The 27,175-nt window shown below is 28.5% G+C and overlaps 1 protein-coding gene across 1 annotated transcript in view; it reads left to right on the forward strand.

Annotated features, from left to right (window-relative positions):
- Positions 1-16,136: 16,136 nt before the first annotated feature.
- LOC113551582 (rhoGEF domain-containing protein gxcI) overlaps positions 16,137-27,175 on the forward strand; it is a 65,684-nt gene continuing 54,645 nt past the window's right edge. The window contains 1 exon segment of the mRNA XM_026953901.1: positions 16,137-16,501. The gene's annotated coding sequence lies outside the window, so the exon portion shown is untranslated.

The following is a 27,175-nucleotide window of genomic DNA, read 5'->3' on the forward strand; positions in this document are numbered from 1 at the left end:
ATAGTTATAAGTTATTATCTCCAGTCACTGCGGTTTTCTATAGATTTTATTTTTATTTTACAGAATGAATTATCAATGGCTGTAATAGCTTATAGAATTATAATTTACCTACATTATTATATTAGATACTTAGATCAGACGCCGCCGTTCGTTGCATTGATAGCAAGTCGATAACGGATTTTCTCCGCTTATCCAGCAAACTTATCAGTTATCTGTACCGCACTGGTGAATCGAAAAAACGTATTCTCAAACTAACGTATACAGCCGGAAAAAACAGACGTACAGATTATATTCGGTTTGTACTGTTTGTGAGAAAATGGGATTAAGGAAATAAAATGTATAATATTCAATGTTTAAAGTAGCGTCGATACAGCTCTACAAGAGAAAGCCATAATTTCGTTTTTAATATCGTTTTACAGATAATAACTTATCATGGCTTATATAAACAAACCACTAAACTGTAAACTATCAAACAAACCCCAAAAATATATAAAATAATTTAAATTATATACACGTCATGGAAAATTAACTACCAATACCAAAATAGGTTCAATAGTATGTAATTGTATAATATATATTACATTATTTTCTTATCGGATAAATGAATTTTATGTAAAAATTACTCTAAATTTTTGTTAAATGCCTATCAATAACTATTATCTTGTTCATATTTTTAGGATGGTTTCTATTAATTTGTAAATGATTATGATTGCGGAATGATTAATAAATTGTTTCATATTTTTAACAATGCAAATTTTTATAATTTTTAATGTTTAACAAATGAATTATAAAATAAATATTATTTAGTTATTAATACTATAATATAAAATAAAAAGCATTAAAAAAAATTTAAAACATTCAGTTATACAAAAATAATAATATAAAAGATTATACAATTAAATAATAATAGTATTTAAAATGTAAATGCATTCAATTATTTAAATCTAAGTTTGTTATTCAAATTATATTCTAACCTAACCTATCTAATACAAAACTTTTTCATCAATATTTAATATTATATCCTTGGTACTAACGAAAATTGGCAAAACTGAATAGGTACATAAGAAAAATAATAGAACTAATCTATTTTTAAATTTATTATAATATTATAAGTTTAATTCTTACTAAATGAAGTTTTAAAATACTAGAATTAAAAGCTAAATAAACTTCAAATTAAAAACCTCTAAATATTTTAATTCAAGAACAGTATTTATTGTTATTATATTTTATAATTATATATATTTTTATGGCTAGTTTGAAATAATATTGTATATTGTTGTTTATTATTGAGTTCTAGTGTAACATTTAATAGGGACATACAACACATGATACATATAGCACATATGTATATTTAGTAGTAAAATAAAAATACTGGAGGAGTAAAATAAAAACTTATTAAAATTAATAAAATGTTGAATACTGCCAAGCACGCGCAGCGTTATGCTATTTGTGTTGCATTATCTGTGGTAAAAGGATACCTAACATTAGTAGCTAAGAAACAAGTAAACTTTAAAAATAACTATATCCATGTAAAAATAAATATAAAAACGATTAAAATAATATAATTATTATTAAATTAGTATGGTGTATTATTTTTATTATTTTACAATTTATAAAAATGGTAGTAACATTATATTATTTTATATTATAATACAATATATTAATATTTTAATAACAAATATTGTATTATTAATCGTTACATTAATTATTAAAATTAAATTGTGTGTTTAATTGAAATTGTACTCCTTTAAAATTGTTGATGTCTTTTAATATAAATGTTTTCATTCAACAAAAACTGAAAATAATAATTATAAATTCAATGTTATAATTTTGATAAAAACACACTATATTGTTCAATTCTTTTCGAAATCAAATATAAATGAATAATATGACAATTGAAATATAAAAAGTATAAAGTATTATATTTGTTTACATATTATAAAACATTGAAGAATACGTTTTATATTTTTAATATTCCATGTCAATATGTAATTATTATAACCACTAAAACAATAAATAGTTAAAATTAAACAAATATATACACGTTAAGAAATGTTTTATTATAGTAATAGGTGTCAATAAATAAATAAATAAATAAATAAATAAAAATAATATATTAATAAATTTGAAAAATTTTCAATGAATATTTCGATGGGTTGAGCATGTAACAAAAAATAATTTTAAAGTATTGTACAATACTTCAATAAATGAATATTATACGACTAATGCCGTTGTATTCTGATAGGCACAATGAATTGCCTATACAAAACTCCTTAGAGGTTAAAAAAGTAGAAGCACCTATAATTTATTTTGAGTGCCGTATTTGGTTTAAAATACAATCTACATGTTTTTATAATTACAACCTTATTAAAAACGATATTACAACCTTTTTATTAAATATTTTACTACTTGATGCGACTGTATACTATTCTATAATACTTGAATATTCAACGATCATAATATCAATAATATGCTTGGAAGTTTGACTTGGTCGTAAAAGAAAGTATAGTAAAAAGTGAACAATTGCCGTCCTATAATTATACATTATAATATATCATAAACAGAGTAGATATTATCATATTAAATAAAAACAACTCGAAAACGTTTTGTAATAAGTCCTTTTGTCTAATATTTAGTGTAAATAATTAAGAAATTCAAAATATTATACAAAGAAATATCTATTTTTTTAAACTTATTTAATGAAACATACTATTCGTAATTAATTATTACAATAAGCATGTGTGGTCAATGCTAATACATTAGTTGTGAACTGGACATATTACATGAAAAATCAGCCGTCCAATAATGGCAACATTGAGAATAAAAAAGTAAAAAAACTTTATAAATTTATCTATTTTCACACGAAAAATCAATTATAACGCTGAAAAAAATCTACAAAACCCTTTAGACCCCATGTCTTGGTAAGACAAAAGGAAAGTAATAATAAATCATGGAAATATGTATTTATTCTTCACCTTAAAAAGAGATATAGTACCATTTATAAAAAGTCTAAATAATCAAATTATACTGCAGCTCTCGTTATTAGAGATTTGACCAACGTTTTATTTGAGTATATTACAAAAAAAAAAAAAAACGAATTATCCAAAATATATTTATAAACCACTACATATTTTTTTTTTTAAATACTACAAACTTACAACAAAAACAAAATTTATTAATCCTCTATAAATCACTATTTTTTTATGTTCGTCTAGATTTTAAACAAATGATATTCAACTGTTGGATGCAGCCAAAAATTTTAATACAAACAAAATACAAATTTTCAATTCCATAATTCTCCGTTTAATCAAAAATGCCCTATTCTATATTTCAAACCACACCTAATAAATTTAAAATAAAGTAGAATAAGCTGCCAAAATCAAGTATAAACGTTTCCGCTTCAAACTCATAAGTCATAAATCACTTAAATCCACTAGTTTCTGTAATTAATTTGACACAATTTTTGACAATCCTCCACGCAGACAGAAAATAAAAATAAAATTAATTTTTGATTATTTTTTAGGGCATAAAATCCTGTTTCCAATTATTAATATATGAATAATTTTTTTAGGAGAATTTTGTCGTGATTATTATCATGATAATAGTTATGCGGTTATTACTATTCACGTTATGTCATAAAAGGGGAACTCATAAGAAACCGCATTGTATCTACAAGCCGCAGTTCAACTGCTCAAACAAGAAACTTAAATGATAAAATACATAAACATAAACTGCTTATTGAGGTACCCACGCTAATGATCTTATAATAATAATAATTATTATTAATATGTCAATAACGACAAAGATAAATTACTTATTGATTGATATAGACACCTATAATAATTATTTTCCAATAACTGAAAAGTTTTGATCAGGCATTTATATGAATCTTACGTGCAGGTACTCACATATTTTTTTAAAATTAATAATAAAACAATAGCTACGTCATCTTAAATTACAATTGTTTCCTCGTTTTTTTTACTCATGTAGATGTATTCAAATGTGTGAAAATAAGTTTTAATGTTTGTAATCAGAATTAACATTTTTTTAGTTATTTTTTTTAACACGTGTTATTAATATTAATTTGCTATTATTATGAAAGTTTAGTCATTTCATCGATGTATAATATCTGTGTCTGTTGTTGGAAAAAGTATAAAAGAATAAGTAAAGTATATAAGTATAAGTAATTAAATAATATTCATATTTATACCACTTTTTTTTTATTTAATTTTTTTTTCACAACATCGTATTATGTACATGTCAATATGCATCAAGAAGATAATAGATAACACAATAAATTATTTATTTATTTATTTATTTTTATAGATTTAAGTGATCAAACCTAATTTATGATCCAAAATGATCGAAATAATAATATTTAAAATATATTAGATAATACTTGTTCGAGAAATATTTGAAGATATTATAATTACAAAATTCTTAATTGTTATCTTTTACTAATATCGAGTAACACTTTAATTTTGCTGGTGTAACAAATAATAATAGCTAATAAATAATTTAATATTAAAATAGTAGCTTTTAAATTGTTATTTTATGAAAATAAGCTAGAATTTCTTTTATTATAAACTTACAGTTATCAAAACTAAATAAAAAAATCAAATATGAGGCTAAAAATCTAACATACACATTTTAGAAGTTACTAAAATATAATTTATTATATTTTAATTATTTTAAGATAACTAAGACAACACCTTAGGGTATTCTTAAAAAATAATATTTAAAAGATATTAGTATGAGAATTGTCGTGTACTCGTATAATACAGAGAAGTCAATTTTCACAATAGTAGATAAATAGAAAAAGAAACGCATTGGCCAACGAAGAAATATAAAAGAATTAAACAACATTCGCAGAAAAGGTTAGAATTAAAATGTTAAATGTATTATAATTATTATATAAAATAACTACCACTTCATGTTAGTTGGACAACTTTATAAAAAGTCCAATAAATTTAATGTAAATAATATAAAATAAACTAAATATCTTGCATTTAATATAGGTATTCATTATACCTAAGGAATAACATTTCTAATTTTTCTAATAAATTAAATAATAGTAAAATGGATAGACTACATAATAAAATATGGATGTAGAGTAGGTATTCAAAAAATAAATAAATAATTTATAATGATCTTTAAATGAGACTTTTCATTTGCATACAGAAACAATAAGGACCAAAAATCTATCATAAGTATATTGGGTTTTTAACTATTATTAAATCATGACCTGATGATAACCTTAATTGAGAACTAAAATCAAATTAAGAATGCATAAATACCATACTGTGATAATTATTAATAATTAATCTAATCCTAATAAGATATGGAATATACATATTTTTAATGAAGTTATGCATATATTATATATCTTTGCCCTATATCTAAATCAATTATCTACATATGAAAAATAGTTTAAATACTTCATATTTGCTTTGATTTATAAAATAAAATCATTAAATTGGACGTAAAAAGTAGGGAATTCATTCGGACTTTTGAATAGGTATACAATAACTATGTACCTACTAATACAATTTACATTGTATAATTTAGCTTAATCATTACTATGGTAAAAATAATAGTATTGGTATATTTCACATTAAAAAAGTTTTAATCATAATAATATAATAAATTAAGTATAGGTATCCTAATGATGTTTACCAAATATTTCACATAAACCATAACTGTATTGCGCTGGCGAGTGTTAGATTAGCATTACAAAACAGGTTTGCCGCATGTTTTCTTAAAAAAAAACATTTACGAATAGAAAGATCAAACTAAAACTAACAAAAATACAGTGTAATAACTCAACTAATAATTAATATATACAACTAGACGGGGTCTTATAATAAACATATAATTATTTTTCTTCAAGCAGCATTGTTATAATAATCGTGTATACAAAATATCTATTATTAATATTAACACCTAATAAAATGATGGCATTTTATAAAGTGTGTCATTTCGATTTGCTGTTATAGATTTTTCAAGACATACTACACCTATAGGTACTTCAATTGTTACAAATATAGACGCTTCTAATATGGCCGAATGGCGAGTATAGTATGATAATAGTAAAACTGTAATGTCATCTTGCGCCAATAAATATCTAAGTAGAGTATCAACGTTTTTGAGTTTGACTGCTTTCTTTTTATATACTCTTTATAAATTGTTTTATCTAAATGGTAAGTATTTAATTGAAAGCTAGAAAGCTAAATTATTTTTCTTTTATATTAAAAAGCTGTATTATTCCTACTTAATGAAGAATAAAACTATAATACATAATTTTAAATTTTAATGTTATCTTCTTGGATCTGATTTTATGTTCCGGTTATTATAAAGTATAATTGTAATTATAAACTTCAGCATTCAAGAAATATAAATTGTATAAGAAAATTCTTATAATATTTATGAAATATTTAAATTTTAGTTTCTCCAAACATCTTTTTTTTAAAACGATAATATCAAAAATACAATAATTATCGACGTTCAAAAATTTAAATACAATTAATTTTGACACCTAGCAATTATACACTTATATTTAAACTTAAAATATTAGTTATTAATATAGTATAAATAAACAATTTTATAACCTAAATACCTAATAGTTTAATATCGGTTAAACAATAATTTTATTTCTTTATATCATTCTGTGATATGTACATTTCATATTTATTTTATATATTTGTATAGGATATATACATAATATATTATTATAAATCAAGTAATCATATATAATTATTTAGAAATTTCCATATAATAGGATCTTTATTTTGCGTATTGTATCTATATATATACCATATTAGTTTAAAATAAAAATTTATAGTTAGTAGTTTTGTATACACTTTGGTTTGGGCGTATGGTAATCAATTAATTTAATTTTAAAATCGATCGTATCTGCAAATATACGGGTTTTCACGCCTAAACCTGAAATCTTGTAGTACCTTAGCAGTTAATACCTATACCTAGTTAAAAATTCCGATAAAAGTTTCTGCTTGTTTTTAAACTATCTATATAGTATGTGTAGCTAGCCCACAAGTCCCACACATTATACAGTTTACACGCCCTATTTTAGTCATGTATATCGAAAGCGCTCTTATTAATCCGGTTTCTCGGTGCGTACAACAATAGTAACCATTATCATGATTATCAACACACCAATGCCACACTTTACCACGGCAACGTATTTCAGGATAAATGGAATTCTTGTGGAACGGTTTATGATAAAAAAATAATATGGATATATAGGTAAATCAAATTTGACAAAATCTTTCAAAGCAGAAGTCCACTAAAGTTTTGTCTCTCTGCAGTGTTAGCCATTTTGGGTACCCGCAAATTTTTTTCTTATAATTTTTCTTAATTAATATCAACGACAATGGCCATTAGTTATACCGAGTTAAAGTATATTTAATTTATAATACGGTTTTACATTTTTGAATCAAGTTTCTTTTATTTAAGAATTTAGAAATTAGTTTATTTGTATCTGTGTTAGGCTCAAGTGCTGCTCTCTATAGAGTTGAAAATGCCGAAATTGAAGAGGACATATTTGTATACTGTTGATATTCTATGAATATGTGTTTTTTGTATTTTTATTTAGTTCTGTTCTGCAAGTAATGCAAAATGGTTTTTCGTCCGTTGCCATAAAGCTAGGTATCCGTGCGTTAGTTTAGTATGGCAGATGCGGAGTCTGTTGATTATAACTTTTTCTCTTCTGTTCAACGCATGATTAGGTCAATCATAGATGGTGTTTCGAAAATTTTTTATTCATAATAATTTAAGCTAGGTATTATTATTTATTATATGCATTGTACATAATAGACAGTTTCGATCGGAAATTAGATGTTTAATTTTTTTTTTTTAATAATCTTATCTAGCAGAAAGTAATAATATAGACAAGGTTGATTAATTTTTATTATTAATATTAGTATGTTTATAAATTATTATATACATAGTATATATTATGTATTGCTCGGAATTCGTATATTAAATGATTAAATTGAACAATATTTTAACAATTTATTATTTACAGAAGTCAGAAAGTATATAAAAAGTTGTCCTTGACATTTTATTCAGTATTCGCAGCTTGTACGAGTAACTATATAATAAAAGATACCCATTATGTATATTTTAATTATTCTATACATCTGCATAAATAAAACAATGCAATATACAACTTATTGTTTTTATACGTCACATATAATTTAAACATAAAAAATTAATTAATCAACTCAAATTAATGTCATCTATAATTTTACTAGAATTTGAATAGTGTTTTAATTATATTTCTCTACTAAGTTCATTGTATGTAATTTAGGTAAACTAATATAAATACAAAAAAGCAATGTATGCAAACATGAAATTTAAATCCATTAAATTCTCAAAATTGTAAACATTAAATGCATAATCATTCGTTTATGGATAATGATAGTAAAACTGATGAGTTTCTAATAAAATCGATTCGTGAGCGATCTCTTTAAAAATACATTAGCTGTATAGCCTGTGTCTAAAGTAGTTAAATCTTTAGCTTAATTATATAGACAAAAGGCTATAAAAAAAAAAAAAAACCAAGTGATGTATACGAACCAACTATATGATAAATAACAATATATATAATACTACTTATATACCAGTCAATCAACATTCTATTTAAAAGTAAAAAATTATAAATAATTATAAGTCTGTTGTTAGATCGTGTAGCTAATGCATATATAACGGAAGTAATTTCATATTTAGAAGTGTATATCATTTTGATAAAAAAAAAAAAAAATGTTATTTTATAGTAAATATAATAATTTAGTATGTGGGATGCACTAATATCCAGGTTTAGTTTTTATTTATCATAGAATATTGCATTTCATCTATAATTATTTCATATTGATACCTAGTACCTACCTAATATGTTGAATATTCAAATACATACTAATATATTATTAGTTTTATTTTTATAAATTACTATTAAAAAAAGATGAAGAATATGCTGTAAAAAATAGTAGTGACTACAGTTCAACACTGTGTCACTGTCCGGCCGTTATGAAGTGCTATGTTGTCGTTATCAGCGAAGGATAAACATATCTTCATGGTAATAAAAGACAAGTTGGAACTTGTACCATCACGTCAATCAATGTTAATAATTTTGATCATAAAAATACTAACTGTTAACTAAATATATATTTGTTGGTACTAACAATTACAATAAAGTTTGAATATGTGAGTCTGTGAACTAAATGTTACGGTATAACCACTGTGTTAAACTAATGTTAAACATTACGTAAAAACATGCATACTATGGCCATAAGGTTTGCAGACTGATGTACAAATATTATAACTATTGAAATAATTGATATTTATCTGTTGTAGGGTTCAACTAAAAACCACCATACATCCCATCACCATACATTCTACTAAGCTTTTCTTTAGATTTTTAGACCTATATACATATAAGCTCATGATAAAATAATATGAAAACCTAATTAATTTTAATATTTCTTAAATAACGGTTGTAAGACTGGGATACGTATGAGACTGTCTATTCCTCCAATAAACTTGTATATAATTTAGGTGACTTTGTGCATTCTACCTTGACGCTACCTGGTGTATAAATTCTTGGAAAACTCGTAATATCTAGATTGATCGATGAAAACTCGTTTCGTTGCTGCACAGTAATATATAATATAATAGGGACACACTAAAATTACCGTGACGCAAAAATGGTTGGTTTTAGATCACGAGGTTCGTGAGCCGGAATTTTGTTACACTGCACAGCACTGTTAACAGTGTCAACATTTGAAAATTAAAAAAATTTACGAAAATGGTGCGATCGAGAATTAGACAGCGTAGCTGGATGTGGAAAAAACAGCCGTTGTGATCGTTTCGTAGAACTGACTGAAGAACATACCTTATTGGATATTAGATCGTTGAGTGTACCACGTAAACCATAATAATATAGTATGCGGTCACCTTAAAAGTAATTTTTTCAGTTGAACTCAATAGTTTTAAAATCTCATTGAACGACCATAGGAAAATTCCAAGTTGAGGTTCTATAAGCCCATAGTTCTTCATCACACTGGAAATTACAGTAAGCTCAACTAAGATGACAATGTGCAGACTATATCATCACGGAAGTTATACTCGTGGAAAGTACCTATTGGTAACCGCAATATTTTCAATTGGTCATCACTCAACAGTCAACATTCAACACTCATCACTCATTAATTATGATTCATAACATACTACAACAGTCATCACTGTCCATTTTCATTTTATTTTCTTCGCTTTTCCATCCAATTGGCCATGGTGTTCTATCAAACCTCATTTTTTTATGCAGTCCGCGAGAGCGTATACGTATACAATATTCATAGTTAATGTTATAAGAAATATTACTTAGCGAACAAGTGGGACTCGATCTCCCTTATCACCTCTGACACGATCCGTTGATTCTTAAGAATCATACGCCGGATAACGCGTGTTGCGTCAAAGTAGGATGTATAGAATCACCTATATAACAATTGTTGATTAAATACTTATAAAAATAGCAAAAAATAAATACTATATATCTATTAAAAAGCTTATTTAGAATATATTTATTTACGTAATAATTCATACTTTATGCTCTATATGATGTTTGGAAAAAAGTAAAACGTAAAACAGTGATAAAATAGTTGAATGACATATAAATGTAAGTATAAGTATATAAGTATTATTATTATTCATACTGTATAATATGATAGTATATAAGTCATTTATATGCAAATGTGAAACAAGTGTGCACGTTATTTTATCATTATAACCAAGAGTGGTTTAAATGGTATAATATAGTATTGCTGAGATAATTAGGTGGAGCGCGAATTTCTGAAATATATAGTATGCTTATATCATAGATAATAACGCATATGTACCACTATTCTCTAAGTATCGTAGAATCATAATCTTATTTCAACAAAGAAGCATTTATCGAGATATACGAATATGTTTTACCGCACTTAAACACTGAGTATCAATATTATTTAAAAACAAGTAGTTAAAAAAAAATTAAATAATATAAATTTATAGTTTTACAAAAACAATTATTTTCTTGTATAAATAATTGTTCTAAATAAGTTGCAATTTTTTAGAACGATATATTTATTTTCTACTATCCAAAACGTGCAAAGATTATTTCAACAGACTATAAAATTAAAAATTAACCTATATAGATTTAATCAGCTTAAATAAAATGGTCAACAAGAAGAAATTATGTGTGGTTTTAATGAATGTATATATTACACTTAGGTATACCTAATGTATTATTTATTTTATTAACAAAAGTAAGCTTAAAATAAAATACATTCAAATTAAAATTGGCAAACATGTTGTTAAATATATATGTAAGTAAACTTAACAGTAATTAGAAATTCAATGATCATAATAATGTTAAGAAATTTAAATTTGGGTTCACACTTATGTTTGAGGTCGATCATATTTGCAGCTAATTTACTAAATAATTTGTCAATGCAAATACATTTAACGTGAAAAGGAGCAGCGTAATTCGGAAGCCCAACTGAAGGTACTTTAAAACGAATTTTCGAGACAAGTGCAGAAAATTCAATTTTTCCATTTAAAAGTACGTTGTATTCAAGCAGTGTATTGACTTACTAACGTACAACATAGCAAATTTGCGTTCAGCAAAATCCATTTTGTGTAAAACTCAAAAACTTACTCTAGATGGCTTGAATTGTCATCTTTATAGAAATCCCATATAACACACAACCGTACTCCAATACTGGATGGGCAGAGCACAATATAAAACTTTAATGTACATACACAGCTGAAATTATTTTGCAAATTGTATAAGTGATAATAAAACCGAGTGTTTTAAAGATCTTACAGCACACATATTTTATATGCGGACTAGAGTCAAGATTATAGCTTAACTAAAAGCGAAGATTCGTAATATAGTCATATACTCTCAGATTATTGTTATCATCGAGGCAATAAGAAAATACCACCGAATATTGGTTCCTAGCAGTTAAATGTAAACATTTTAAACTTGGAGAGATTGAATGATAATTAACGATTTTTGATAAATCCAATTTCTTCGAAGAAAAGCTATCAAAATCAGCTTGTAACAACTGGTCATCATCAATAGTGAGTACTCATTTATTAGGTTTAATACCACGAGAAAAACAAATAGTATTATATTAATACTATAACATTATATATCTAGACATCTTGTATTTATTTTAATTTTGAAAATCATGAATTAAAATAATACTCTGCAGGGTTACTAAAAATTTACATTAGTTATTTGTAGAAAGTTTAGCTGGAATTTAAAATGTATTAACCACTTTATATAAAGCTTAATTATAATTAGACAACAAATATAAAATTATAAGTAAATAATAAGAATAAATTAAAGTTCCTTAAAAACCTGTAATAACATGCCGTATATTAAAACCGGTCGAGCGGTAACTGATGTGTAAAAATATTATGTTCAAAGTATAAAAATAGTTAAAATATTAAAACTAGAACGGAGATCTAAATAAAAAATTCAATTTAGTTATATACTATATTCATGACGGGATTTTATGTGTTACAACCAAAAATCCATATGTTTACTGAGAATTTATCGAACACTTTCTATCTAGCATCGTAAACAATCAGTGTACAAGTTATAACATACACGTGTGTATCTATAATAGTAATATTATTATAAATTGATTGTGTCAATGAACCTTTAAAATGCTTGTAGCTAGTGCGGGTATAATTTTAATACGCCTATAACAATATGGGCATTAAAAATATTATAAAAATAATGACGGTTTATTAGAAATCAACAACGAGGATAATATGAAGTTTTTTCCTAGAAATATCGTTCTAGTTTATTATGATAATTAGTTATATTTTATGTAAATCATTTTTAAAAATATAGATAGGTATATTCTGACAGTCATTATTTTCTATGTACAAACGACACGGATACTTAAAAGGGAGTAAGCGATTTATTGGTATGTAATATAAATATATAATAACTGGTTTGCATATAATTCCATTCCAAAGAAGTTTACAAAATTCGGAGAGGATATATAGGACATAGTTACTAGTTAGTACTTACTGCATATATTGCATGTATTATTATGATTTATACTCGTAAGTATAAAATGTTAGCAAAAATCTTTAAGTAGGTATATCAAAAGAAATTTAGGTGGGTACTTGAACAAATCAATATTTAAAAATAAGTATAATTTAATAAATAATTTACTTAAAAGTATATCTTAATGAAGTTAAGTCCCTTTAACTTATCATTTAAGAAACAATATATATGTATTAATTAATATCCATAAACATTAGGTGGTGTTTATATGATTATTTAAAAACATATTCACTCATAAAAGTAATAATTATAAATTTAATGTTCATGTAGATTAAAATTTTGAAGCACAGATACCAATTTTTAATAAAGAAAAACATTTTAAGAAATGCATTATATACTATGATGAAATCACCTCTACCGAAAAATTCAAATCTTTCAAAATCTATGAAAAATTAAATATTTAACATTATGTTTTTTTATCCCTTATTTCTTTACTTTTTTCCCAATTTTAGAATATTAAACTATAACAGTAGGGATCTAAATATTATATATTGTACAATCATACAATATACATATATATTAGTATACAACATATTATATAGTAGTTATTACGACTTACAGGCGTATTATCGAAAACGTCCCGTTATGGTAAAATTGCGAACACGTTCGATAATCATCATGGATATGGTGACGGTTGTTATACCAGATTAACGTATATACCTATACAAAAGATAAAACAGCATATCGCAAGTATGGGTTCTCTTCTGCTGCAGGCTGTTCGTATAGGTAAGTTGCGAATTTAAATAATACGAATACATATGCTGAAATACTGAATAAACTATTCAGTGGGAAAATTGACTCTCCTATACTTTATTATCTCATGTTCTGTTTAAAATCTTTTCTCATCCTATCGTCGTTCCAGCTCCCTTTTCTGTACTGTTAGACTCTCATTATATATGTCTTATAACGTTTGTCACTTGTCACGAGAAAAACAAACCACTTGGACGTCATGTATAGCAAAATACATTATAGCTGCTGTATGTTCATATCTATTTATATTCTTCTATATTTCTGTAATATAATACTTTGGGGTATAGAAACGACATTTAATTTATAATAATATGTCTATAAACGATAATTATTTATTAATCCAATGTATGTGTGTTAATTCTACAATTTTAAAGATAAATTAAACACGAATACAAAAAACACATTTATAGACTATTATGCAAAATAATATGAATTAAAAAGAATAAAATATGTAAAAAAAATTGTTTTATTTTAAACTGGTATTAGGAAACACTCAAACATATGAATACATTTCTACATCACTGTATTGAGTTCTCTGTGTTATGAATGATTATATCCTACGTTATAATTTTTTAAAAACCATCGCTTTAGGCGGATACAGAATAATAAATATATTAATACCTACTAATAAAATTCAATCTACATAAAGGTCGTAATTCTTACATAAGATGCGCAAACATCTTGTTTTTTAGAGTCAAGTAAGTATTTCAGCACATATGTCTAGATAATAATCAAAAAGAGAAAATAATACCCTGCACACAAAATTTATAATTTTTACTAAGTTATAATATGCTTTAAAATTAAATATCAAAAAAATTTTTGTGAAGCCCTAGGTAATATTTTTACTTTTACGCTTGATAATAAGTTAATTCACTTTAATATTACAACTATCTGAGTTAAACAGATTAATCTGAACGTAAAATTTGGTATGCATTAGTAAGATGGAGAAAATAAATTTGGATATGATGACGTCCTCTTAAAGCGTCTTAAAATTACTTCGATAATATAATCCCTATTGGGCTACTATCTAAAATTAAAAATATTAGAAATCGTACAACGTGTTATTTATATCCGTTTTACTTTTCATCGAGAAAAACATTATTTTTAATTTTATTTATTTAAATATCTTATTTCAGCTAAGGTTAGACATAGATGGGTGTTGATGGATAATGTCTATATTATATGTAGTCATATTTAAAATTTAATTTTATACATCATGTATAACTTATTAAAATATTTATATACCGCGTACATATATCTATAATATATTATTATGATATTTATATTGAATAATTTATAATTGGTCTTTATAATGATATACAACAAATATATATATATACAATAAGGGATATAGACTTAGAGTTATATAAGTAAATAATTAAAATATGAATTACTTTGATAAAAAATAATTTTGGTTATTAAGTTTAATAAATTCATTATACTAGCAATAATAGATGATGGCCGTATAATGATGTTGTGGTTGCTATAACATTCTGATATAAAATTGTGAACAATTTTTTCCTTGGGTCGGTGTATATATAGGTATAATTTGTAATGCATTAAAGATTGTCTTCAATGTAAAAATATCGATTATTTTTACTTTTAAAACCTGAACATCACATTGTAAGCACCTTTTACAATATAATAATTATATGTTGTAGACACTATATACAGATAAACAAATAAGTCGACTACATATATTAAGCGCACACGTTCTGCCGATAGACTTGTTGTAATTTATAAACTCATATATTTATACGTTACGCTGCAGTGTACATAGTATATGGCGATTTACCGTACGAGATTCACATAACATATACGTATTATACATGGCATTATGGGGACCGAAAAAATGAGTTTAAAAAACGTATAAAACGCGTATATACATGACGGCAGCACCGCGGTTTCGGCGATTCACACACACACGAGCGTATAGTGCCGTTGATTCGACGTGTGTGTGCGCGCGCGCGCGTGTGACCTGAAGCCGAAGCAGCAGCTGAGAGATTTAACGGAACCCGTCGGTTGTGTGCGTGCAAGCGCCGAGAGAATGCGAGTGCGTGCGTGCGTCGGCGGTGGTTCTACCGAGTCGGCGGCGGCGGCGGCGGTGGAATTAGGTCTTTGGGTAACGACGATTGGTCGTCAGGTGGGAGGCGGATGGACTCGCGGCGGGTTTTCACGTGGCGGCGGCGGCGGCCTCCGCGCCACCGGTCGAGTTGAGTTACCTGCGTGCGTGCAGTGTGTGATTTACGGTCTCGCCGGCCGCCAACCTGCAACCGTCGTTGTCGTCGTCGTCGTCCGCGTTCGCGTGGTCCGAGTGTGTGCGCGCGCGCTGTGTGTTCAAAATCTTGCGCGGAACTTTTTTTTGTTTTTGTTTTTTGCCTGCTACTAAAAGTGCGTTGTGTACTTTGCAAAAGACGCCGCCCTAGAAATTTTTTTTCAACGCACACGCTGCACGTAGTATAATATTAATAAATACCTACTTACACGTTATAATAGTGTCGGGCCCGACGTAAGAAAATACATATTATTTTCAAATTTTATTTTATCTGAGTTTTGGATTACACTTAGCGACGTGTCTCAAACGCACTCGCCGTCTTCTGGTTCACGGTACGTAATATACACAATTTACCAAAAATATTATTATTATTATTATTATTATGCTTAACGACGTAACTAAAATCTCTCTTTGGAATTTAAAGTGATTTACTCGCATGGAGAAATCTTTAGCCACCATTTTAAAAGTCTAGAGACAACCACCGTTAAAGTCACTAAGGATTTTTTCCACCGTTAAAGTCACCGGGGACATTTTCTTTACGTGATGTGACAGTAATTTACCGAGAACTGTCCTCCGCAGGATATTATTATAGTTACATATCGATAAGTGAGTTTTTTCTATCGGCAGTTATATATTCCTATAGGCAATATAGTTTTGGTATGCGACCATATAGTCTATTATGATTATAATTTAAACGCGTGACTTGTCACAAAATAATAATACAACTGCACCACGTACCCACGTACATGGACGCGTATACGTACCTATTATTTAATAATATTATTGCGTATATTTTTCTCACTTCTCGCATTGGCTTATATATAAAATGAATATCTTACAATATACGTTTTTTGGAAACCGCTTATATTATGTGGGTCGTGACAAAAAAAAATTCATGTCCGACGCCGTTGGACATATAGGTAAGTATATAATATAAGATGATAATAGTTGCACTGCCATTCTCCTTCTCCGAAGCTATAACGTTTTGGACCCCCTTAAAATTATTAGCTGTATAGCCTGCGACGGCTTCCTCACCATGACGCTAATGACAGCGTCAATAAACGAAACCTGTTACATGCCACGCAGTTGTCTACAAACACTGCGATGTATCACACACATAATAATAATAAATAATAATGTATATTATTATTGCTACGCAGTTTTCGGTCAACTCTTTATTTTGCTCTTTATTCAGATCGCACCGTTTTAATGGCTGTGCTCTTGCGGCTGTCATTGACGGACGGCCAATATTTGTAATACGCGCGCAGCTGTAAGTCACGATTCATACGTTTCGTGCGAACACCACTCATAAGTTGAATATAATATGACGCGCTATTTTATTTTTATATTATCATATTTCTGGTCGTGGCTGTGATGCGCGTAGTTACAGCAGGTATTATATTATGGTATATACCATGCAGGCTTTTAACGAGGCATTTATACATATATAAGTAGCGTGGTATAGAAGGTCTTGTTATCACGCAGCTACATACTTCCGGGACCACGGCGGAAGCTAATAAGTAATAACGTGCGCGTGGTATTTTCTCTCCATAAAAAAGCTTCGATCATTATAATATTATGCGCACCTTAGTGTTATTTTTTTCGTCTTTTTTTACGATTGTCCATTGTCTGTTTTTCTTCTCGCGTTTCGTATATAAGTACCTTGTACCTATACCTTGTACCTACGCCCACGAGCTACAATATGCAGACAATGTATGGAAGAAAAACCACGCACGCGCCACGAACGCATATCAACGGCTTTTTTTTACGATCTCAAGAAATCATAACATGCATTACGTATAATCTCTGTTGCAGGATACTCTCGGATGTTGCGCATGCATGCTATGCACGCTTGTATACAGCATATGCATGTGTGTGTGTGTCTGTGTGTGAGTGTATCCAGGTTAGAGCCGAATGTACTACCCCTCGGGGCACCGGTTTCTACGCACCTTTATAACCTCGTCGGAATTTCTTTCTCCGTCGTGGTCTCGTTTATATATAGGTACGTAGTAAACGACACTTCGTCGAGGCTCATCTTGTATAAATCATTGTTGTGTTTTTTAAGTCGTATTCGGACATTAGTTTTTAATGACTCCGCGGTTTATATTTAATTCATATATGTATATATATATATATTATTATACTCCTTGTGTAACTGTATCTATATAACGAGTAGGTATAGATCTGATGCCATAAAAAAAAAAAAAACGAATCGAGTGTATATAATATTATAAATGGGTAAGTACCAGACTTTTCCCTTCGCGTTCTTGTTTTTCAACCTTTATGATTACGCTGTTGCTGCAGCTCTAGAGCCGCCAGTAACGCGTCGTCGACCGACAAAATTATTATTGACAATACAACATATATTTAACGACGTCGCGTCGTATGCAATTCTGATAACTATCGCACATTACCATATTGTTATAACCTATTTTTATAGTATTTTAATGTTAATTCCATTTTATAGTAAAAATTATCCTACGAATGAGAGTATTAGAAATTTAATTTAATTACATATATGAGGAACTGACTAAATCCAAGTCTGGGGGTAGGTTAGTGGGGGGCACATCATACTATGAAATACATAATAATGGCTCGTATGTCCCCAAATCACAAACCTGGTTTAATTGAATCCAATATTATGTAGCACTATAATATATTATGCTAAAAATAATTAATGTTTATTATATTTCAATAGTTAATTAATTTATCTACGTAATGTACTTCATAGAGATTTAAATCTTACTTAAATATAAATTGTCTTAAATTATAATCAACCTTAGCCAAATCTGCTTTTAAAGTGTTATCCATGGTGTCTGTTTTTTTCAAATTATGATGTAAACTGATATACATAATATTTATTGATATACTTAATTATAAATTGTTTGTTTTATAAATTTTATTTAAAAAAAAATATACTTGTAAGTATTATTAATACATTCAACGCTAAACATTTTATGTTCCTAGCTGTTCAAATACCTCATTTAATATAATTTATTAAATACGCAAGCCGTATTGTTTATAATTAAATATATAGTATAGAGTATAGGTAACATAATATTAGTAAATTGAAGCATATTATGTGCAGTTGAGAATATTTTGTCTTATGTTTAACTACTTAAAGCTTTTGTAGTCAATAGAAACAAGTAGTTTTTATATGTGGTATAAATTATTCGTCGTTTATTGCATAATTAATGTAATAATGATTATTATTGTAGACATAATAACGGGTCTGAGCTGAAGATTATCGCTAATTATCGAAGCGAGTTTATGCACGTAATATAGTAGGTATTGAAATCGAATATGTGTATATATAATTAATATATCCATACCATATATAGTAAATTTTATTATCGCACGTATATATTATAACTACTACGAAAGTCTGTTTTCGGCTAAAACCGATCGGCTTTGTCGGAGAAATTCGACCCCTGACACGATATAAGAATTTATTCGTGCCTCCGAGGTCGTTGCCATTTTTTTCACTCTACTCCGAATGAAATCTCTACATGACCGCCGGCGCAAATAAAACGCTATGATATAGAAATCACATAAGTGTACAGTTTTTACACACACGCATAAACATGTACTCATGTACACATGCTAACGCGCGCGCGCTCGTATATATATATATTTTAAAATTAGCGAGTGCTTAAATTTTGACGTGTAACGGATCCCCCGCGAGACATTAGATCTGACAACGTTGGAGTGCACTTAATGTCTGACTTGGTACGAAACGCGTATAAAGATCATAGACGAAATATCCGTATAATAATGATAATGATGGTTTTTCTCCTTTTAGCTTCTCTCTTTTTTTCCGAACACATTTGACCTAGAAATTTCCTAGGTTTTTTTCTTTACTATATCATAAATGCTGCACATCGTCAACTTGCAGTAGTAGTGTTGCACTGTGACCGAACTGGTTGTATATAATAGAATATGTTAAATATTTTTATAATACCCAACCTAACCTAATATGTAAGTTTTTTTATTAATTGATGCTTGATATATATTATATATAATATGTATAAGGCATAAGCAATTAATAAATCAAAAATTAGTTGAGCTTATTTAGTTATACTTTAAATATATTATCGACAAGTGACAACCAAGTATTAGTATATAGAGAGAAAGAGAAAGAGATTTTGTACAAAGAGTGTTCATTATACAAACTTTGAATGTGTGTTCTGCTATAGTTGACCAGAAAAGTACAAAAATATATTTATATTTTCGACACAAATGGGGAAAACATCATCTGTAGTAATAATACATAGTTTTCAAAATACACACTAATAGGAATGTTTGGTATCACCATCATAGGTCCATCGCCAAAACTGTGATAGATTTCATGAGTCAACTACCTACAATTTTTATGGGTGGACACACTGGACACGGCTGGCTTTAATAGCACACACATACGTATTCACACGATTTTTCTCTGTGCTGCAGAACACATGGTCTATAATAATAATAATAATAAATAATAATCGTTTTTTATCCTTCACGTCGCGCATCATTCTAATATCGTGCAGGTTACAGTTGGTTCTGTAGAGTAGGTATGAGTATTATATATAGGTACACATAAAAAATTGTAACAATATACATCTGTATATACGCGCACGCCAAGACACAGCAGACGTACACAATACACAATAAGATGTAGGTATATATACGTTTTTAGAGTCGGTTTTTTTCCATTATGCTCTGTACATCCGTATAGCGCGCGTGGGATGTGTGCGACTCATCCCGCAGTGTTTACGTGTGTATGTGTGTGTGTGTGTGTGTGTGTGTGTGTGTGTGTATTTATTCTTATATATCTTATATTTATATATATAAGTAGAGGTAAGACTGACTCGCGTCGTGATCCAAGCACGCCACAACGTATTTTCACCCGCGATGCTCATGGATAACAATATACTATGTAATATAATAATATATAAAATAATTCGCCTGGACCAATTTGCCGAGTTCCGTGTGCGAATCTCGAACGCTATATAATATACAAAAACCACACGGCTGTATTATTATAAATCACCGCTCGTCTGGTCGAAAAAATAAACTGGATCGTCACGTTTACTCGCGCCCGGATCGGGATCGAGCCCATGAACGGTGGAGATTTCACGATATGAAACTGCACGTCAACTGCAGTGTACAAAGTTTTTTCAGAATCAAAAATATATAATCTTTATAAGAATTCCACTCGAGAAGGTTATCGGGGGTCGTTGTCAGATTTAAGAATTAGTACGTATGGCGTCTGCAGCTCAATTGCAGAGTTAATATTATATAGGATGAATTTATTGTTTCTATGGTGAAATTTTGCAACATTGTAATTATTTCACCGTGAATTAAACCATTATACCGAGTTTATTATTTATACCTATTATTACACAGACAATATAAAAATAACATGACGTATATTTCATTAAGTCTCTGTTTATTACACAAGATTTGTAGGTATTTCCGGTGCATGTTCGCGTTCATAATTTTTAAAACATACGGACACAATCTGCGTTTTCTACGCGAAATCATCGTGTTTTATGATCGGAGAAGAAAAAATGAAACGGCGACGATGTTATCAAAATAATAGCTGCTATATAGGTATCGTCATATAACGTTATATTATGCTCGTTCTTCATCAAGATTGCTACAGTACATCGTTTGTTATCATCAGCTCATAACGATATATAATATAATACACAGCCACATCACAATTGTACAATCAAGTAGTATTCAACGAATTAGAAAAAGAGATTTATCCCATTGTTGTCTGAAATATAAAGATTATTGCAAAATATTATATTACATATATTTATAGTTTATCCGCTGGGGTCTAAATCATTAGCTAAATTATTTTATAAAAATTCCCTAAGAACGAACGCCTATTGTGAATATTCATAAAATATATTACATTTGTATAAGTGTAACGATTTATATATAATAATAACGACGAATGACGACACAAAATTCATTTTAGTACAATATCCACAAATATAACCCCATAAGTAGCATCTTGTAGATAAAGTAGTATGGTGGTTTCCTTTCAAATGCAGATACAAATTATTATTAGCTCAATTTTTCTTTAATAATTTTTTGAATACAATAAATATTTACTGATGCTATAAAAATAAAAACAAATTAAATTTATTAGCTTGGTTATTAAATATTATTCATAAAAAAATATGAAATCATAGATATTAAATTAATTTTTAATCAATACATAATAAAAATGAAAATGTGGCTATTCTACATTAAATAAGACACAACAAAATATTATTTTTAAAATTGAGAAATAGAAGCTTAAAATAAATTAATAAATTAAAAATTCGAATTTATTTAGTGGTGAGTCTTAATTGTAAATTTATGTACCCTTAAAATGTTTATTATCAAGTGTCTTATTAGTAATTTAGAGTATTCAGTGAAGGGAAATGTATTTTATTTTAAACGATTAAGTGAAATATGACTTTAACGTGTCACGAATTTAGTTTAAATAATTTTATTTATTATTCACTATCTCTCTCTACAACTGTGTTCAATTGAAATGCGCAACGGATCCAAAGCGGTTTTTTACTGATTAAACGAATATATAATTTACAATATCCTGTAATTAGTCGTTAACGGGCGTTTATAGAAGACATAGATTTAATTTTGTCTGCTATATTAGTATATATATATGTATGTATATATAGTTATACTGTTATAAACTGCAGTACACATTTCTAGGCATTATACGATATGGTTTATTACTATTTTTTTAAGAATCGCAATTAATACTCACTACACGTATATGTACACGTCTATTATACACCTAACCACAAATTAATAGCTGTGTTTTAGCTCTGTAAAAAATAACGTGTACCTAAAAAGAAATCTTGAGTAAGACATCATTTAATAATTATAATAATTTATAACGGTTGTTGCACTCTGTCAAAACAATAAATTATATTTATTTTTTTATTATTATTATGTTATATGTTATTTAAAATTTTTAAATTATGCGTTCTTAAATCTATTGCATGTGACTTTAACGCTGGTCATGGACCGTCATTTGTTACTAAATATTGTTTATTGACTGGTTAAAAATTGTGTTTTGTATAGATTATAGAGTATAGGTAATATTTCACGTTTTGCCGATGGTAATTAACGAATTTATTGAAATTTCTACTCTTTCAGTATTTTGAATCCATTAATAATATGTGCGTATTTCTTATATTTTGGTTTTCATCAAGTAGCATATAGGATCTTATTAATTTCTAGTCAAATGTTTTAATGTAATTTGTATAAATAAAAACCAATAAAAATAGTCTTGCAATTATTCTATTTTTTAATCTTTTTAGTGATTTTACAAAATAAAAATTATGCAAAAGCATTTATAAATTGTAAAAAAAATAATATTAAAAAGTATATGTATATATATAAAACACATATTATATTTAAAGCATTTATACAATGTTGTTTATATTCGTTTTACTTTTCCTCAAGAAGATTGTTTCTAATAATGACAATTATTTTTTAATTTCCTTGGGGACTAATATGAATGCATAAAAGATTGTAAAAAATGTGTCCTATATAATGAATATATAATTATTCATAGTAATATTACGACAAAATCCAGTACGTGCAAGGCAGTTCCTGTATGGATCATATAATAAAAATCTACGACAATGGGACTGAACAAAAATCATGACTGACTGTAAGGTACCTATATAATATATTTAGTAGCCGCGTGTTTAGATCCGGGCTAATTATCCGGGCTGATATAATAATGGTTACTCGTGTTTAAACATTGAGACGCGCCGTGGAAACTGGTTTTTAATGCGGTCTGACACACACACGCATGCACTTATACATACATATATACACACAGACACAGACACAGACACACAACACACACACACACACACACACACACACACACACACACACACGCACACACACATATCTATAACATGCGTTCCGCTCCGCCAACGTTTTTCTTCTCTCTTTATTTTTTTCGTCTAATTTTATTTTTACTTGTGTAGTTGTTTTTTCTCCTACGGTTTTTTATTTTCTTATTCGGCGGTTAAGGTCCGTCAACACCGGGGCCGCCGCACGAAGCGGTCCGAGAAAAGCCGACTGTGGCGGCGCGCGGTGTGCACGTGTTAGCGAAGACGGTAGGTCGTTGCTGCTGCAGTGTTTATAGGTATACCGTTACAAATATATATAATATAATAAACGCGCGACGTTTGTACCCACACTCACACAATAATATAATAAATATATAACTATATTACATATGACCAAGTATATATGTAAACGCGTACGATGTCATTGTGTATATGTAGTTGTAGATCTTTGTTCTACGGAATGAAAATTTTTGACCGAGAGAAACAATCGTGCACTCCGTATAATATCTCGTTAATACATATTATAATCACGCGATTCCATATAATAAAACAATAGTTTATCACCGAAACCGCACTGTGTCCTTGAACGTTGCGTTGTAGGCCTATAGCGATTATGATAATATTTGTTGTTATTTTATAGACACGTGAAAAAACAACGTATTTTAGAATGACAACCATCGTATATATCGTACAACACCGTAAAAGGTTTGATTTTAAATCAATATTATAATAGTAAATAGATAACGCTTAAAAAAAAAAAATTAACATTTAAATACAATTTAAGCCTAATGTACGAATACATTTTTTGTAGCTTTTAATTAAATGTTAGGAAAATATTATACGTTATATGTGTTCAAACGCGGAAAATGTAAATCAAACCCTACTACCCTAGCGTACTAATATTAATAGTAACAACATCGAACATTGTAGATGCAAATGTTCAAAGTCGTATATTTGGTAAATTTTAATAAAATATTATAAAGTGCGCTACCCAACGAGTTTCGTACCTACTGTCTACCTCTTAGCTATATACTCGTGTATATAAGTTATACCAATAACACGCGTTAATGCACCACTGCATTTGATATTTCGAAATTTTTCCGATTGAGAACTGGTTTTTGCAGAATTTTTTTCAATCGAAAACCACGAATTTGTATTCAAAACTATAAGACTATATAAATATGTATAGATACAACTGTACTGTACAAATGTATAGCTCGACGCGCTGACCCAAAAAGCTTCCGTCCCGCGAACATTTTTTTTTTTTTTTATTGTAGTTTGGAAATAAATAATAAGCACTTACAATATTTTGGTAAATAACGTGTATCGTATCGGCTATATCAAAGCTACGTTTCCTATTATATATGTACTTATTATTATGTATATCATAATTTACAATACCATAATAAATTATTATTGTTAATAAATAGCGTAGGTATAGAAGTAATATTATAGTATATAATATGTAGTATTGTAGTAGTAGCTGCAGTATTATACTGTCGGTACACAAAATGTAGGTGACGTCGTGACTTGGAACCACACCCGAAGTCGAAACGGATCTGCCCGTACCCCTTATACTTGCATACCCCTTCCCACTGCAGTTCTACTATTATAATATACGCGGTACAAAACTAGATTATAATATATATAATATGGCGGATGACGGGGAGGTAAGCGGTCGCGAACGAGGAACGGTCGTTCGTGGAAGGAGGGGCGGGTGCACGGTATATATTATTATATGTTTTATATAGTCCTATGAGGAGGCGAAGTGGGGGCTTAACCACCGCAGTGGACCGGTTTTCTGTATATCCCGACAGATCGAGTTACCCGGACCAGATTAATCAAAATACGTTGCGTGGGTGCTCTCTCGACTTGTAAAAAGTATACACACATATATATATATATAATACCTGTATTTACCCGCGAGTCGGCAAACCTCCGCCGCACGATTATTGTTTTCTATTCTCCCCCCCCCCCGCTGCCGGCGCAGCCAAAGTGTATATTATACATGCCAGGACTGAAACTATATACGTACACTATAGATGCACACGAATTTCGAATCGTAATTATTTATGGTGACCATTTTGTGTTCATTGCGACCTCCCTCGTGCTGAAGAAAATAATTTTAATGACATAATAATATGCAATATAATTCTATGAAGTTCATCACCCGGTAGTGAAGCCACACGGTGCGTCGGAGTTTTTGGCGAAATTCTTATCCTAATTCTTCCGATAATAATTTATTATAATATAAAATCGTTAAAATGATGTAATGCACTTGATATCATTAAAATATAAATCGATAAATTGTCCAAAGAAAATCTCATACAACTACGGGTATAATAGTAGTGGTATACATATTATAATATACGTCATCGATTTAACGCGTTTCATACCGTTAATTAAATTATAATAATAATAATTACAGTTTAATGTCGCATTTATGCAGTCGTAAACTATTTTTAATCGGTATAATATGATATAGCTGTGCGTTTCGAGACATTTAATGTACAAGGCTGCATATTATAATATGTTATGTACTTGAGTGACCTATATTTTATCGGATATTTAAGACGCTTTAGTGGTAACCACATTTGGCTTTGAACTTTGAAATTTTAAATTTATTCAACGGGTGTATGAATTGCAAAAAAAATGGTGTCCGCGACTTTATAATATTGTCATAATAGTATATGGGCAATGGCCAATCGTTCAACACTTTTGTATAATACAGGTACAGGTGACAGGTACCTATAGACTGTAACTGTGTGCTATCGCGTATTTTAAATTGTATTGTATATTGGCGGGGCTGTACCAACAGCGGCGAAGTGTTATTATATCATTATATAGTTGACAGCGATGCCGTTATTGAAAACGGGGCTGCACAGATATATATATATATATATATATATATCAAAGTAACTGAATGTAAATCGATTTTTCGCCCACTCATTCCCCCTCAGAGATATGACAAACAATGCAAGTCAATATAATATACATATTTATTATATTTGCATATTGACTAGACTATAATATTAAATATGTGTATAATGTACGCATATGTGTTTATGTGAGCACAATGTAACAGTTAAACAGTTCATATTTTAACAATTTTATATTAATTAG

The sequence above is a fragment of the Rhopalosiphum maidis genome, chromosome 2 (assembly GCF_003676215.2).
Source record: "Rhopalosiphum maidis isolate BTI-1 chromosome 2, ASM367621v3, whole genome shotgun sequence".
NCBI classification, from domain to species: Eukaryota; Metazoa; Arthropoda; class Insecta; order Hemiptera; family Aphididae; genus Rhopalosiphum; species Rhopalosiphum maidis.